Genomic DNA, 6,044 nt, shown 5'->3' on the forward strand with positions numbered 1-6,044 from the left:
GATCCTCCAACGACGACTCCTGCGTAGCTCCATCTTGTTGTATATCTGCCTGTTGCGTCGGAAAGGACTGGACATCCTCGTAATCGTCTTCATCTTCGGAGCTGTCTTCCAATTCCGCGTATATGCTACGATGGATCGTAAATCCATGAGTTTGCGGTGTCAAATCTTGAGCATTTTCCCGCCGTCTCCCTTCGTCAACAGAGCTTGTGCTTGGCACTAAACCAGTACCTGAACGCCCCACAGCTACTTGTGACTCCGTGGCGATAGGTGGAAGTACCGTTAATCCACTCCGCGTACCTAATCCAGCTCCCCCGTGATGCGCCTGCTGCGCACCATGCTGCTGCGGCAGCACGGAATGACGTGGTTGAGATGTCTGTGTTCACGGCGTATGGCGTCGCCCATTTCTGAGGCCCCGTCCTCCGGTGCTGCGAGATGGTTGCTTCTGCCTCTGTGAAGGTTGGCGCTGCAGGCGCCGTATGACAGTCCATCCAGTTTTATCCGGTTGCACATGTTCGCTTTGGTTTCCTCCGGGTGCATTCCTGTGTCGTTGATCATGTCGTTCTGGCAATTCAACTGGCTCAAGCACTCGTCCTCCTTCACCGATGAAAAGATCCACTAGTCCACCCGTCCATGCTGTCAGCGCTAGGTCCAGATCTTCCACTGTCGTGTAGTTGTCAAAAGACGGTACTATGTGATCAGGTACCGTACCGACGTATTTTTGTTGTCTCGACGCCCATTATTCCTCAATACGTTCCTCTGGCCCTACACTTCGCTGTGGTGTGATGGAGGTTATAACAAGTACGACACGGAGCTGTTGCCAGTCGTTGAAATTGATGTAGCATTATTGTCTGCTCCCCGATTTTTAGTGAAGTGACATTGACCAGAAGTTCCGGGCATTCCATCGAGGAGAAAATGATCGTCCAGTAGTCATTGTCATGCTCCTTTAAGCCTTGTACCCCAGGGTGTCAAATATCCAGAATATATTCGCCCGCAATTTGGCTAAAGACGGTTCGGAGAAGATTCGGATCCAATCCTTCTGTGCCCAGGATTCGGACGGCATAGTGTTTGGCCACTTGCGGGGAGGATCGGGTACCGGCGATGTTATTCTCCGCCCTTTGCAGCTTGATAATATAGTCTCTCAATTTGAATTCCTTGTTCGCCCAATCATTCGCCGCCCGATTAGACATAAACGTGAAGGTAAGAGTGTGCTGCCCGTCAAACATCACGCGTTGCGCTGCTCGAGTAAACTGCTCCATTACCTTCTTAGTAGCATCAGTACGTGCGTTAGCCTCTACTAGCTCGCGTAGCAGTGACCTTCGTGGGATAAATTTACCCAGTCGAATTCGGGCGGAGAGATCTGCTATTAGCACCCCTTCCACGTTAGAATGGTGATACGCCATCATTGCTGCTCTCTGTAGTCCAGGTGTGGTGCACACAAGGAACGTTGGGGGGCCAGGAAGCTCCAAACGTCTCTCCACATAAGCTGTTAGAGCCTCGCGCTTCTCCTCCGACATCGGCCGCAACGCCGTGTCCTCGTGCAGAGGATAATCACTCGTCGCTATCTGATAAAGCCGCTTCATCTGCGACTCTGCAGCTGCTGCCTCTTCATCCTGTTCTGCGCGCACTTGCAGACGTCGAGCTGCTTCCTCAGATGTCCATGCCGTGGGCAAGGTCGCACCTGCGCTAGGGTTTGGGGTGGAGTCCAAACTCTCTTCCGTCGTCGTGTCTTCTACCTCCCCAAGTCGGTTCGCCGCTGCCGCCTGCTCTGGAGGACTCGGAGCGGCTAAGGCTGAAGTGGGGGGGCCGTCCGGTGGGTCGGGTGGCCTGGGGGGCGGCCGGCCCGAGAGGAGCCGTCGCCGCCACTCATACGCACTCGTAAGTTTAAACGCTTGGTTCAGAAAGCTGGTTTCAAATCGCTGGGTTCGTGCCACAGCAAATTGAGAAGTTGTTTTAGGTTGATTTCGTGTCGAGTGCCTTTATCCTATGGGAACTCGCAACGAACGGATCCAAAAAATACATACTTGAATTCGATCAAATCCTTTCATAAGAGATTTCTGTTTGAAGACTCCCAGGATTAGGACGCAAAAATTTCCATCCGAGTCTTCCCATCGAGGACACTTTCGTCCATCAAAGAGCTGTTGAGAACCGTTCGTTCTGAGGAAATACTATTGCCGACTGAACATCAGCCACGTACCGGTCATCTGTGACAAGTACGCAGATCTGCTTGACTTTGCCACTTTGCAAAACGCGCGAGAACCGTTTCGGTTCGAGCGTTGGCTATTGAATTATATCCGAATTCAATTTTGAAGGCGCTATTAGATCAAGTGTATAAGCGCCTAAACTTCCTCTATTGTTTACTAAGACATTTATTGTCTCGGTTTCCTCTTTCAAACTTGTTTCCAAAGGTACCTGAAAACTTTTGTCAGCAGGTTTCTGGGAACTATTCCCGCAGATTCTCGGGGATTTATTCCCTCAAATTTTATTTGGGGAGGATACTTCCCAATTCCCTCAAGCTGTGTTTTTGCTACCATAGCGAGATCCTCTACGATCGACTCTCAAGTCGATTGAGGGCTTTTGCATTGTCTCTTATAGACAGGCGTTGGATATTGTCTTGGATGTTGCATTTTTAGCAAGCAATCTTGTTTCGTACCACTTAACTTTCTCAAGTGATCGAATTTTGACGCTGCCTGTGCTTGTGCATAGCCGTCAATTACAATGTCCACGTCGCAATGGTGGCGTCAATAAGTATGTCCACGTCGCAATGGTGGACCTTCGACGCTGCCTGTGCTTGGACTGCTTGGACACATCGGTCGGGATCTAAACTCCACAGTGTTTTGATTATTCACACTGAAGTTTTGTGCAGTCATGCTAATGGCCGAACCACAAGTGAGGTCATCGCACTCACTCGTATAACATTCACACGTTTGTGGGCGCTCCAAGACATTCATCAGGTGGCCATCTGATGAAAAAGAGACAGGCATCGTCACGACTTGATGCTGCCAATTTTTAAATGACTCGTACTTTCTATGCCTATGGTAATCCAAGTATGACGACAAATTTGTCATCCAAATCTAGCATGATGAAATCATCATCGTACTGTTTACTCTTTAACGTGTACTGTATACGAACTACACATTTCTTTATCGTTACAGATGTGCTTGTTGCTGGGTGCACTGTGATCCTCGTTACTAAGATATCGCGCTCAATAAATTTGAGCCTGCCATCCTCGAGCGATTGGCGTCAAATAAATTAGTATGGCGCTCCACAATCGAGTAGGGACATAAACGACAATTTGTTTGACATTTTTAATGTCAAACTGATTAGGTTTACCTCATTCCTCGGCAGTTACACACAATGTTTGTGTGTGAGGAGCAACTTTCGTCAAAGGGCCTGCAAATTCTTTTTATGTCGCTAGATCAGTACGGCGCTCCGCACCTACCCCAACCATTTTTTTTTTATCCGCCTTGCCGTTGCAATTTCGCAACAGAGTCGGATCCGCGCCCTCCGCTGCTGCTAGCGAGAGGTCGGTCTTTTCGCTCAGTGTTTTTAGGCACTGGCCGTGGTGCGCTACACATGTAGGTGTAGTGGCCCAATTTTTGACAACAATTACTTGTTTGTAATCGTTTCTGACCTACAGAGCGAGGTTTCTCGCTCTCTACGTACGAGAGATCAATGGGCTCTGGACCTCCGTTTTCTTGTCGTCTCGGTGGACGATAAGCACCAGACTGGACAAAAGCCTTTTAAAGACCGAAGTTCTCCTTTCCGGCACATAGATCGCTTGGTGTAGCGACTCTAATTCTAGCCGGAATAAGTGGGTCTTAATAGGACTGTCTGCAAGACCGTCAATAAACATAGTTATCTGTTCATCAAGCGGATGACTCGCGATACAACTGACCAGGTATCGTGTAAGTTGAGCATAAGCGTGTAGATCACGCTCGCTCTGCTTCAAATCCTGGAGCTCGGTTCGAGCCTGAATTTGGCACGTGGCAGCTCAAACGGTTGTCTGAGCCGGTTCTTAAAGACCTCACACGACCCAAAGAAAATTGGTAACCTTGAGTCCAAAGGCCAAGGACTTGGCACGTCCGGCTAAGTTGGACATGGCAAATTTCATTTCACTTTTGCCGCATCATCACTGATACAACGAGGGCTTCTATGGCGTCGTCTAATTAAACGAACCATCTCAAAAGGGAGTTGCCGTCGACTGCCTTAAGCTTAGAGTGTTCGATCTTAAAGCTTTCGGGTCGATGCGGAAGCGTCGGCCCATTCGCAGCAAGTAAATGCTGCTGCTTCGACAGATCCAATTTTCGAGCACTCTATTCTCTCAACACATCTCTGTGTTGAGAGATTTGCTGGTGAAGCAAGGCCTCGTTCTCTTAAGCCCACTCGAGTTCGTGTTGAATGAACTCGGCTTTGGCCGCATGCTGTTCACTTGTTTTCAATTTGAATAGTATAGCGCCAACGGCTCGTCCGCCTACAATCGAGCTCATTCGTTCTATCGCTCTCTATTCAAGGTCACACGACGAGTAGACCTTTCACGCGTTACATAATAATCTTTTTGAGGAACTTGAAAGCTCCCTCCTTCACCATCCAACATGTCCATGTTGGATGGAACGTGCGTGGGCCGTTGAACGGACTACGAAGTGCTACCATGTGTAACGGGGTACTCTTTGCTAGTACTGTTAACTTCTCGACAACTTGAACTGATGATAGTGAAGGCGGGGTGGCTCGACTACTTCAAGTACACGACGTGCAGAGGAAGATTACAGGTAGTTAAGTAGTTTAGCTACCAAAGATTAGTGCTGAGGCTTTAGAATACAGAATTAGTAAAATTGTATTAATATATTTAGTTTTCTACGTAACGATCTTCTATCTACTACTGAACTTAATATATATATATATAACTAACTAAGTATGGCGCCTCGTTGCGCTCCGGTTGATAGACTCAAATGAACCAATCATTATATAATCGATAAAATATCGACTTAATACTGCTTTATTTTCATATTTAATTTTTTTTCCTGCAATTGTTATTAAATTTTCTTGAGTTAATGCCTTATCGCATCAATAGTACCAAACTTGGTTTTATTAGAACTATTAGAGTCATAATTAATAAATTGTTTACTTCTGTACTTCTTCATTTATTTCCATTTATAGGAGATAATGATTGGTATTCCTCTTATAGGAAATAATACTTATGGAGCGGAACACCCCGATTCATAATAAGCTTAATATAAAAAACAGTTTGGCTTTTCTATGCTTAGAAGACCTTTAAGCACAAGACCCTTAGCTTCATAGAAACCTTCCTCGGTACTCTTGTAAAGGCGGGCACGTCGTAATGCGGCCACGCTCTACTTAGATACACACACTAGCACAACGAGAAAGCGGTTTAAACAGCGTCTCTTGCGTGCAGTGCGGTAGTTGTGGTGAGCGCATTAGCGACCTCACCCAACGCACTAAGTCATCACGGCAGCGGTTATCCGGCTCCTCGTGCGCACTTACCAAGTAGGAAGTAGTTTTCAGACTGATTTATATTCAATCGTATTGAATATAAATACCTTTTTACCTAATCAAAATGTCATCTCTATAGATAATACTGAATATGTATTGCGAGAGGATGACGCGAGCCGTCATCCTCCTAATGTGAATGCCTCCATGTGCGTCACATACACAAGGGTTGGTCGAAAATGTGAACCACACCCGAGTGTTGGGTCTAATTACTTTAATTTATTAATTGACCATCTCCTTAAGTACACCAAGTGTACTTAACGGGGACTGTGTAACATTAGGGGAACTTTAGCCTGTTACGGCATCTCTCGCATCATGGAGCTCGTGAAGGATCGTCAACTTGAGATCTGTGTCTTGAGGCACATAGATTCTCAAGGGATCACAAGGTCACAGCTGATGCCATAACAGGCCATCGCTGTAGCTAAAGCGATTTAGCTTAGCTTTCAGTTGCGACGGAAGGGAAATGTTTCGTCCACCGAAGTGATCCAACAGCAGGCGACAGTGGTCGTCCTGACTGTAGCTCTCTTTTATCTCAGAGG

This window comes from Bremia lactucae, linkage group LG5 (genome assembly GCF_004359215.1).
Source record: "Bremia lactucae strain SF5 linkage group LG5, whole genome shotgun sequence".
NCBI classification, from domain to species: Eukaryota; Oomycota; class Peronosporomycetes; order Peronosporales; family Peronosporaceae; genus Bremia; species Bremia lactucae.